This window comes from Conger conger, chromosome 7 (assembly GCF_963514075.1).
Source record: "Conger conger chromosome 7, fConCon1.1, whole genome shotgun sequence".
Taxonomy (NCBI): Eukaryota; Metazoa; Chordata; class Actinopteri; order Anguilliformes; family Congridae; genus Conger; species Conger conger.
In genome coordinates this window covers 33,333,605-33,345,980 of record NC_083766.1, presented here as the reverse complement: position 1 = coordinate 33,345,980, position 12,376 = coordinate 33,333,605, and the positions used below count along the sequence as shown (strand labels likewise).

Sequence of the window (12,376 nt, the reverse complement as noted above, 5' to 3'; positions counted from 1 at the left end):
AAACAGAAAAACAAAAACGCCCCCAATAATTATCCATAATGAAAGGGAAGATGTGTAATTCTCGTGTTTCAAGACTCTGCAATTGTGTTTGATAATGACAAACACAGAATCCCTTTCAGAGGAAATAATTAAGCAAGTGCAGTCGAAACAGCCCTCTTTAATCCTCAGCAGCCATGCACTGCATTTTCACTGGTGGCTCAATGTGAGAGAAAGTGTCTGGAGCCAGGCTGCCAGCTTCTTCCGACCAACAACAGCAATACACACACGGACATACATTTGAGCAGCCGTATTATACAGGAACACTGGCAAAAATATTTCCTTGGGCTCCTTTGGATGAATCAGCCAGTTTCAAGGCTAGCATTCTCTCACGTTTACGATTAAACCAAACGACACCGGAAGAATTATGAAACTTTTATCTCGGAAATAAATGTTGCAATATTGCTCCACCTGCCTTGCCGTCCCCCAACTTATCAAGCATTGCCACTGGCAAATGCAGCAAAATGGTGGTTTATTTAGCTTTCCATCTGCCTCAACCAACCTTAGCACAACAGTAAAATGTATTCAGCCCATAAAAGTACACAGAATGAGAGAAGCTTCTGTGGGCATGATACCTTTTGCTGTCCTGTAGGAGTGAATGAATCCATGACTGAGAACATTACTTGGTAGCCTATAGTACTGTGGCAGCAGACAGGAAGTGAGATTCCATAGAAAAGGTCCATAACACTTTCTATGAAAAACAACTGTCTGTCATGGTCATGGTACTTGTTGTAGCAGTGGTGTCATGACAACAAGTTGTTTGTCTCTTTTCATTTACTGACGTTAAACATTTATGAATGATTATGTAGTGCTTATGAAGATGCTGTACATCTTGTGAGGTTGCAAAGCCCAAAGGAAAATTAAATGCTATTTCATTGAGCATCTAAAGGGTTTTTAAAATGATTATTTGTCTGGGACCTGTTGCACTTTGTTGTACGTCACTCTGGATAAGAGTGTCTGCTAAATGCCACGTAATGTAATAATGTAATGTAACCTGTTCCATTTCACCCCTTTGATAGCGGTTTCCATAAAGATCTAAAAAGGGTTCCTTTATGGAATCATGCCATAGAATCCCTTCAGAACCATTTTTTATATGACACCAAAGTGCTAAAGACATAAACGTTGGTCTTTAATAATGTCCTTTTATTTCTCTGTAGGCTGGGGAATTAATCTGCAAATACATGTCTATAAGAACATAACCATCTTATGATTTTATGATTTTATGATTTCCCATTCTTTTCATTTTCTCTCAGCAGGAAGCTCTGGTTTGGGCCATGGTACACTTCAAAATGGCCTCCCCAGCCAGGCCTGCAGTACAGCATGGTTATCTCAGACACATTGCTCAAGATGCAGAAAAAGTGCAACCTTTCCAGTGCTGCATATTTAAAGGCAGGCTAATTTGCTTTCACAGGATTCAAACAGCCTTAAAAGCCCGGTGAACCATAGAATGGGGACTGCACAGCGCGATCTCCAGCGACCTGATGTAATGTGGCAGTGTCGGCAGAATTTGCAACAAAAAACCCCAAAACAAAACATAAAACAAACACAAAAAAACAAGATTTGCATACAATGAATCAGATGAATGTCACCATTCCAAACATAAACACAGCAATTTCCACAAACGGTGGTGATGTCATGGATGAATGACTGTAATGTTTGCTTATAAATACCATCGGCGGTCCAGCTCGAAATGCTGAGTTTGCTTCCCCAGGTTGTTTTGTCACACAGTTCAAAAATGTATGTATGCATAGGATACAATGCAAAAATGCATATACCCACACTATACTCCCTGCAAATTAAACTGCTGATCCATTATATGGGTTTCCTTTACTGGATAGAGACCAAGGGAGAGCATGAGGAAGAAACACTATGCCTAAATCTCGGTTCATTATATATAAATATAGATAAGATCTCTTTAACCCTGCATCATTATCTCAGTAGAGAGAATGGAAAGAAAGAAAGTCTTTCAGTAGCGTAAATGGTGGTGGTGTGGGGGGGGGAGCACATTACAATCTGTGGTTTTGGGAAACCAGAGATAAGCTTAAAAAAGAACAGGAATTAAGTACTTTTTTTCTAAAATCGATTGTTATGAGACTGCAAAGGTCATGTTGCTTTAAGTGGACTGAGTTCAATAACTAATAACACGGAGACCACCTGCCAGGTGTCAGGTGCTGCTTAAAGGGTGATAGTCTTCAGAGCAAAGAAATATAAGAAAGTGTCTGTTTAACAGTGAATATTTTCCACCTCATCACCACCCAGGTGCCCTGTCTGTCACCGTACATGCCGGGCCTGCTCTCTTTGTGTGGTCGCTCATGAATCCCTCTCTTTGCCCAGCCTCTGAAGCAGCAGAGGCACAGCGCCGGGTGTCACGTTCAGGAAGGCCCCATCAAGCTGAGTAGTACAAACGCTGCTGCCCATATATTTACTGAGGGATGAAAAATGCCGCCGTAATTACTCCTTTAAAGTGGCTATGTCTGTCCAGTTAAGAGGCTTCATCTCTGACCCGACCTCTCCTTCCCTCGCTCGCTCTCATTCGCCTTAATTGAATTTCCTCAGCTGCCTCCACTAAATCAATAATTTGTCAGAAAAGGGATCAATCGGATGAACCTGCCTTCCCAGGAGCCTCAGAGCCAATCACCTGTGCACACTGGACCGACTCTGGCTCGTAAACCTGGGCCTTATGTTACATCACAGCAGAAACGCAACAGAAATGAAATATACTGCAATATACAAGCCCTTTTGAAAACAGGACAGCAAATATACAGTCTCTGAGGTGTAATTTTATGTAACCAGTCAACCAGTGGAGGACAGACATGTCTGCTGTAGGAAGTATGGTGGGAGACAGAGCTGGCAATGTGCGTCTGTATCCTGTTTTAGTGACCCTGATATAACTCCACTTCTCTGTGTTGTGACAATAAGACTAATGAGAGATTACCTCATTACATGTCCATAGACAGCCACGTGCCCCCCTCAATCATCTTTCCCACAGAACCGGATGGAAGCATGCTGCTTCCCTTATCCCGGACCCCAGCTGTGTTTCCACAGCATTTTCCACCCCTCAGACCAGCGTGAACCAGCCTGCTGACATCACAGGAGTGCTCTGAGTGGAGTCAGGTACTCCAGCACTACCATCTCAGTGCATAAACCTTGGCGACAAAGGGGCTACCAATGCTGATTATGGAGGTACAGTAGATGGATGTAATGCACAGTTTATTTTCCTGGGGAAAACTCTGGCTTTGGACCACGGATTAAGTCGGGACATGCCTCTCAGATCTAGGCCAACGGTAGTATTCAGCGCGACAGGTCTGGTCTCCGGTAATGCAATGGAAAAACAATCACGCTGTGCCAGGTTAGCTGGCTTTGGCAGCAGCTCGTGCCAGCCTGGCTCCAGTTTTACAGAGCAAATGGGGTATAATGTTCCTTTCGGATGTCCAGGCAGGGCACACTGTGAATGCTCACACAGATTACAGATTAGCAGTAAGCAATTACCTGAAAAACATCAATCAGTTAGTAAAAGCGCTTAAAAGCCCCACAAAGCCAATTACATATTTGAGTGAAATCATCTGCGAGCATCATTCTGTATACAAATCAATTTCTGTTTCAAAAGCGAGCATTGAAACCAATCGATTTGGAGCCAAATGCAGTAGCTCCAGCTGCCACTTGTTTATTATCTATATACCGATACCATCATCATTTTGTGTAAAAGAAGAAATGAAGATATATGGTCGATAAACATTCAAACATTCAAAAGCGGGGAATCAGTGACCACCATTGCTACCTGAAGCCCTGAATAAAGCCTATGACTATTTTCCCACAGACTGACCTCTATGCTGAACAATGCCATTGGCTGCAATCCTGTAGATGTAGAAACTTGAATTGAATTATTACTACTGTACTTCTCCTGACACAAAAGGCAGTACATTGGTGAAGGTAGATGACTGGGACCCTCAAGGTCGGTGGTTCGATCCCCGGTGTAGCCAAAATAACTGTTGGGCCCTTGAGCAAGGCCGCTAACCTTGCATTGCTCCAGGGGAGGATTGTCTCTTGCTTAGTCTAATCAACTGTAAGTCGCTTTGGATAAACGCATCTGCCAAATGACATGTAATGTAATAATGTAATGTAATTAGACTTCTGTGGAAGCAATATGTCTCCTTGATCTGAAGTTCATAATGCAGTGAGATAAAAATCACATCAAAGATGTTTAATAAATTAAAAAGAAAAACTGTTACGCTTTGGACTTCAGTATTGGATATATTGCGATTTGGAGCCATAGCTCTAACTGTGCTGACTAGACTTGCAATCTAGGTCACAGTGCGCTCGGACAGTGAGGTGGATGAAAGGCGGGAGAATGAAACATAGCCGGAGAATGACAGTTCTGAAAGCTCTGCTGGAGGACTGCGAGAAGGGTTGCAAACTCAACCGTGTTTGCTCCTCAGGTGAGTCTAGTCCATCTGGTCACCATGTCAGGGGCCCAGTGGTGTGAAAGACTCATATATTAAGATCCCCCCAGTTTAGAAAGCATTTAATAACAAGAGCTCAGGGTGGTGGTGCCCAAACTATGACGTGTGTCCAAACACCACTGGGTACAGGAATTTATTATTAATGTGAAACATCTAAAACGGGGAAATGGAGCTTCCATAAGACATCTGTATCCAATGCGATTCATTCTTTTAGCATTTTCATTATTATTTCACTTTACATTTTCATTCCAGCAAAACAGTAGTCTTTGATGAAAGTAATCCTGCTCTCTTGCATTGTCTCCTCTTTCCACTCGTGTGTGTGAGGACAGTAGCCACTGGGTGCAACCTAATTCAAACTGCCCTGCATGTATGCCCACCAGCTGCTTGACTCAGCAGAAAGAAATATAAAAAGTAGAAAGCAGAAAGTCAGTCGGTCTTGAAATGTAGTCAACAAAAGTGTGTTCTCCACCAGTCCCCTCTTTCACATATTACAGTACATCTAGCTTCTCTGAACGCACAACACGTCAAACAGCAACAGACGATTTTATAAGTCTAAAAAATAAATACCTAATAAAGTGCTGACTGAGTGTAGGTAGGGCTCTTATTATGGAGACGATTGTTCACCATGGCTTTCCTCCTTTTCTCCCCTTGCTCTGCTCAATGGGTCACACAGAGAGCGTGCAAAAGCATGAAATATTAAAGCGCTTTCCGTGAGTGCCTGCTGGAGCCCAGTAATGAATACAATCCCGGTGAACGCCGACGTACCGGGGAGCTGATGCGAAGAGGCTGTGTGACCATGGCTGAGGCTCTACTACGACCACACAACTCAACTACGACCACACAACCCAACTACGACCACACAACTCTACTACGACCACACACCTCAACTACGACCACACAGTTCTACTATGACCACACAGCTCTACTACGACCACACAACTCTACTATGACCACACAACTCAACTACGACCACAAACTCAACTACGACCACACAACCACACAGCTCTACTATGACCACACAACTCAACTACGACCACACAACTCAACTACGACCACAAACTCAACTACGACCACACACCTCAACTACGACCACACAGTTCTACTATGACCACACAGCTCTACTACGACCACACAACTCTACTATGACCACACAACTCAACTACGACCACAAACTCAACTACGACCACAAACTCAACTACGACCACACACCTCAACTACGACCACACAGTTCTACTATGACCACACAGCTCTACTACGACCACACAACCACACAGCTCTACTACGACCACACAACCACACAGCTCTACTATGACCACACAACTCAACTACGACCACACAACTCAACTACGACCACAAACTCAACTACGACCACACACCTCAACTACGACCACACAGTTCTACTATGACCACACAGCTCTACTACGACCACACAACTCTACTATGACCACACAACTCAACTACGACCACACAACTCAACTACGACCACAAACTCAACTACGACCACACACCTCAACTACGACCACACAGTTCTACTATGACCACACAGCTCTACTACGACCACACAACTCTACTATGACCACACAACTCAACTACGACCACACAACTCTACTACGACCACACAACTCAACTACGACCACACAACTCTACTATGACCACACAACTCAACTACGACCACACAACTCAACTACGACCACACAACTCTTACTACGACCACACAACTCTACTATGACCACACAACTCAACTACGACCACACAACCCAACTACAACCACACCACTCAACTACGACCACACAACCCAACTACAACCACACCACTCAACTACGACCACACAGCTCTGCTATGACCACACAGCTCAACACATTGCCCAGTAATGAATACAATCCCGGTGAACGCCGACGTACCGGGGAGCTGATGCGAAGAGGCTGTGTGACCATGGCTGAGGCTCTACTACGACCACACAACTCAACTACGACCACACAACTCAACTATGACCACACAGCTCTACTATGACCACACAGCTCTACTATGACCACACAGCTCTACTATGACCACACAACTCTACTATGACCACACAACTCAACTACGACCACACAACTCAACTACGACCACAAACTCAACTACGACCACACACCTCAACTACGACCACACAGTTCTACTATGACCACACAGCTCTACTACGACCACACAACTCTACTATGACCACACAACTCAACTACGACCACACAACTCTACTACGACCACACAACTCAACTACGACCACACAACTCTACTATGACCACACAACTCAACTACGACCACACAACTCAACTACGACCACACAACTCTTACTACGACCACACAACTCTACTATGACCACACAACTCAACTACGACCACACAACCCAACTACAACCACACCACTCAACTACGACCACACAACCCAACTACAACCACACCACTCAACTACGACCACACAGCTCTGCTATGACCACACAGCTCAACACATTGCCACAGAGCAGCTAGAGAATCAGGGCATGCTGCCGAGTGACCAGCTCCCTCACCACCATTCCCCCCAAACACACGTTACACCCACCCAACACTCACCCTCTCTTCTTATATAGCAGATCTTACTCATGTGCTTGACAACATGGAGGGAAGTATATTGCCTTTGTGCATTTATTCCCCATTTAGATATACCGAGGAGCTTCATGGCATAATGGTGGTTCAGGCAGTAAGAGCAGTCGTCTGGCAGTTGGAGGGTTGCCGGTTCGTTCCTGGGTGTGTCGAAGTGTCCCTGAGTAAGACACCTAACCCAAATGCTCCAGACGAGCTGGTTGGTGCCTTGCATGACAGTCATTTGCCGTTGGTGTGTGAGTGTATATGTGAGTGAGTGTGTGAATGGGTGAATGAGAAGCATCAATTGTACAGCGCTTTGGATAAAGGTGCTATATAAATGCCAGCCATTTACCATAATGAACAGTTCTGTTTGCCGTGACTTTGGCAACCGACCACAGCCACACATAAAAATGTGGCTACAATGAAAAATGTGACTATGTTTACTCTTTTTTTTTTTTTTTTACATATCAATAAAGCAGAATGGCTGAATACAAACATAAGCTTTTCCCCTCCCTGCTAGGCCTGACCTCTTTGTGTCACTTTTTGTAGACGTTTATTTATTTTTTCACAATAGGAGATGTAGTTCTTTCACTGCCTTAAACACAAGAAGCGCAAGCATTGACTGTGCTTTGAACCTGAAGGTGGAAGTTGGCCTGTGTTTAGTCATAGAGTAATAATCACGATTGCTCAATGACCCATTAGTGGATGTTTGAACTCTGTATGTAACTACATTAGCTTTTTGAATGTTTGTAAGGTGACAGTGTCAACAAGCCACATGTGATTAAGAGAGTGCATTTTTCACGCTTTTTAGGCATGCTGTCATGCAACTCTTGAAAAAACATGTAAGACAAAAGCTGTCTTACGCATGTCATATGACAGTAGTGCATAGTATCAAAGAGAGAAATGGCTCCCTTTCAAAGAGAATCAATGCGTGCGAACACTGGTCCAGACCCATGTACCTGCAGTGACTACGGCTTATTTCACCTGAAGTGGGGTCCAAATGGCCCTGACACCCGAACACATCATAAATCACCTTTTGTGACTCTGAGAGGTTTGGTATTGGAACATCCCCTGCTGCATTAAGGCAGTTTGTCTGAGGGGAGGAAAGAAATGCCTGGGTTTCACCAGGGGAATATGAGCTCGGCAGTGATGATCTCCATGGTAACGCACAGCTCAATCCATCAAGCTCTCACTATGGCAGATCTACAATGTGGAGTATGACCTGGCAGCATTCTGCCGGGGTCGCAGACACATCGATTGATTTATTTTTATGTCTTCGCAACACATCCCCTGCTGACCACTGCAACACACAGATATGATTAACACTGAAGGACTGTCCATGCATCATTAAAAATCCACAGGGGACTGGGACTACACACACGTATGCGCGGGTGCATGCACACACACACACCGACACACCCACACACACGAGCACACACATACATGCTCACAACACACGCACACACATGCGCACCCACACACACGAGCACACACACACATGCTCACAACACACGCACAAACACACATACACAGATAAACACACACACACACATAATGAATGCACTGTAAAGCCTTATCTGACCTGTAGTATGACCATGTGAAGCACCGTTCTTCAGAGAACATTGAGGCCCTGCAAGAGCACTGTGCAGCAACTGTATGCTATCTAATGTCTAATAGCTACTGTATGTGTGAGTGAGGTACAGTACGAGTGGTGTGAAGAACAGCAATTCTACAGTTTAAGCCTACATAATACTGCTAACCCTTCACACATATTCAGCATTCCAAATGCAACTGTAAACTGAGGGCAATATATCTGCAAACAAATCTTAACCAGATTTTGTTTTAGGCATCATCTAATTACATATAATTTATTATCCATTGTTTTGAGATCATACTGTAAATACAACAGCAAGTGAGCTGTAGACGGAGCCAAGAACTTGGACAGTGGACACTGCCACTAAACTACAATTGGACACCTATGAATGAAACAGATCATAATCTAAAATAAATGCTGATGTAAAGCAATTTCCCGTCTTAGTTGGTTTCTAAAATCAAAAGATCGTTAAGTGAGCCACTAAGAATGTGTAGTGCGTCGTTCGCTCTCCAAGGTACTGAAAATTCCAATCCAATCTAATCCAGTATTTTGTAGCAGTGATCACTTAAATTGGGGAACATGAAGACAATTTATTTTCTCCCCGCCTACTTTTTGCGCAAATAAAGCTAGTAATAAATCAACCAGAATAACCCTATGAACTAGGAAGCGAATGCCTGTCATGGCGGAAAGCGCCGAGGAAAGACGCACGCAAAAAACTGTCAGAAAACAACAAATGCAAAAGGAAATATATGCAACATAAGCCGAGCTACTGGGGCTCCATGACGTTGCACATTCATCATGATGTATAAGATACATTAGAAAGACGATAACGCATGACATATGATGCAGGGGAACTAGATACCCCTAAGGCGGTCACTTCCCTTTTCGCTTTTTCACAAGCTGACCTGTCGTGTTTAATGATCTTAAGGCTGCAGCCGGACATGCACATAACACATTCAAAAGCTAAGTATAAGTCTATAAGTAAATAAGTATAAGTTATTCAAATGAGTGCGAATCGATAGTTAACGCATTAACGTTTCCAGAACTTTAAGACATCTTATTCTCCCATTTGGTTGCGCGATAACTTTATGATGAGAGCACTGCCTCAACATTCTCGTAACATTTTAGGGTTCCGTCAAAGTTTTACTGAAACACTCCCTTATGGTTAGAATTCACAGTAAAAAATAAATGAAAAATCGTATATATATATATTTTAATAGGAACAAAATTTAATTACGCACTAAGGGTGCATTTCAAAAGTGTCAAAAGATAACATTGCCATGGATATCCAGGAAACGGAACAAACATTCATACTTGGAATATCTTAACATTTCAGGAATTTTCTGAGAACCAAAAACATGCTAGCTGGGCATTAGCAGATTCATTGTCAATTTCATTATATGATATGATATGTAAACTACTGCGAATTCAGTCTGTGTTTCTTGTCTAGGCAAGGCTTTATTTGTGGTTGTTAATACCCAGACCAGCTATCCAAATTGGATTATAAATATACACCGTTGTGGTTTATTCTAATTAAGCCATTTCTTCACACATAGCCAAGAATATGTCTTTATGTATGCATGTTGGAGCCAATGTTTTTGTTGGTGCCCCTCTCGTCAGTGACCTCCAAATAAAGTATATCCCCAGTTGGAAGTAAAAGCATAGCCTATAATTTAGACTTGTACCATCGACTTTAAAACTGCAGGTTATGTCACATATGTGTATGCTTTACACTGTAGTCCTATTTAATTAGTTTAGAATTCAATGGCTTTTATCTTGCACGCCCACTTTTCTGTTCTGAGAGTACAGTCGAGCCACGTTGCATTTTGAGCGAAAGCGAGACCACGTCTTTATGCAGCTAAAAGTGCGCGTTGTTACCAAGCACACCATTTTCCTAACTGGTCTTATAATTCGCGAGAAAAAAAAACAATCAAATGAAAACCGCATGTGGCGTGATTAAACTTCCTCACATTTAAGGGGTGAAGAACCATTGAAAACATGAGTTGAACTTCGCGGTGTCCATTCAGAATTGGAACTTGTTACGTTTATTTTGTCGTAGTTGCAATAAGACCCAATGCGCTAATGTAGTTGTATCGAAAAATGTATCGCCAAGTTATACATGATGCAAGTTGAGATTCATTTGCTTCACTAGTTTGTAGTTTCCCCAAGAGTTCAAGTTCCGCGACTGTATTGTTTGAGAACACCTGCGCCTGCTTAATCTGTCTCCAAATTTCTACTTTCAGCCCAGGATTCAGCAAGCAACAGGCTATGCTCAGCGTTGCTGCCTGTGGTTCACTCACCCCGCTTTGGTTCACTGAAGAGAAGACTATGTTTTAGACCTTGCCACTCTTCGGTTCAAGAGCAGACAGCAGTTTTCAAGCTTCACTGTGCACGTCACTCTATCTTTCGCTTTGTACTGACACCGGGCCGACTCCCTCCGAGTGAGCTGCGCGCACTCTCCATGGTTTTGAATGAGAGATTTCCAGGTCGCCATGGAGATGGAGGGAGCTCTTATCCAGACTAGAATAGGTATCACTTCATTTGCAAATACCTCGCCAGCCGAAACCCACATCAGTTTATTTTGTACATTCACGATAATAATGACTATGGAAAGAAATCGTATGAATGTCCATGTACAGCAGATAGTCCGCTTGTTTGTCCAACGGCCTTAAACATACTCAGCTATGAATATTATAACATGTATAGTTTAATAAGCCAATTCCGTTTGGCCTATAGTTAGCAAAACCTATGGAACACGGTTTCATAGCTACAGGAAATAAGTACGCATGACATTACAGTAGCCTTGCAGTGGTCAACTTTTTTTAAATACACAAGACAGTTTGCTACTCTAACAGGCTTTCCGATACCGAAGCAATCGAACCAGAGGGTCTTAAAATCTTCAGCATTCATCTCCAGTGTGGATAAAGTAGTTGTGTTTCGTGTTATTTTCAATATACGAAGCACATACAATGTGCACTATGGTACTATTGCAAATATACCTGCAGTGTAGCCTATATTGCTTCATTTAAAATAAAATAAATAAAAAATCGCATCCATTTGTCGTTTCATTCCCCACAAATGTTTTCGTTGTTGTTTTAACATAGTCGTTACTTGTGATGATGGTTGGAATTCCCTAGATTACCCTCCCGTAATCGCATAATTCAAGATCACTAATAAAACTACATAACGTCGTTATATAACTGACACCTTCACGCTTAATACACTGATTGGATACCTTTTCTTGTCATTCTTTAGATTCTTCCGACGGAATCAACATAATTGGTAAATATACACTGTGCAGTAAAGAGGAGCGAGAAAAACAGTTTTACATACCTAATTGATAGACTCTGCTTTCATTCATTCATGATCCACCGTTTTACAATTATGCCAGGTTCACGAAGGTTGGTGATTCACGTTGAGGGACGTTTAAGAGTTGTTAATATCACCATTTCTCCCCACATCACGCGGAAAAATCCATCTCCTGTCATTCTGTCATGTCCCCTTCTGTTGAGCTCGAGCAGAGAAGAGTGTGGAAGAGATACAGAGACAGTGTGTGTATGCGTCTGTGTGTGCGCGCGCGCGTGGTGTGTGTGTGTGTGTGTGTGTGTGTGAGAGAGAGAGAGAGAGAGAGAGAGAGAGAGAGAGAGAGAGAGAGAGAGAGAGAGAGAGAGACGCACAATGGCACTGAGGTT

At 42.9% G+C, this 12,376-nt stretch overlaps 1 protein-coding gene across 1 annotated transcript in view; it reads right to left on the bottom strand.

Annotated features, from left to right (window-relative positions):
• The window catches only part of kcnj6 (potassium inwardly rectifying channel subfamily J member 6), a 53,876-nt gene extending 41,740 nt beyond the window's left edge, over nucleotides 1-12,136 (bottom strand). Inside the window, exon 1 of the mRNA XM_061248842.1 lies at nucleotides 12,018-12,136. The gene's annotated coding sequence lies outside the window, so the exon portion shown is untranslated. The remainder of the gene's footprint in view (nucleotides 1-12,017) is intronic.
• Nucleotides 12,137-12,376: the final 240 nt, after the last annotated feature.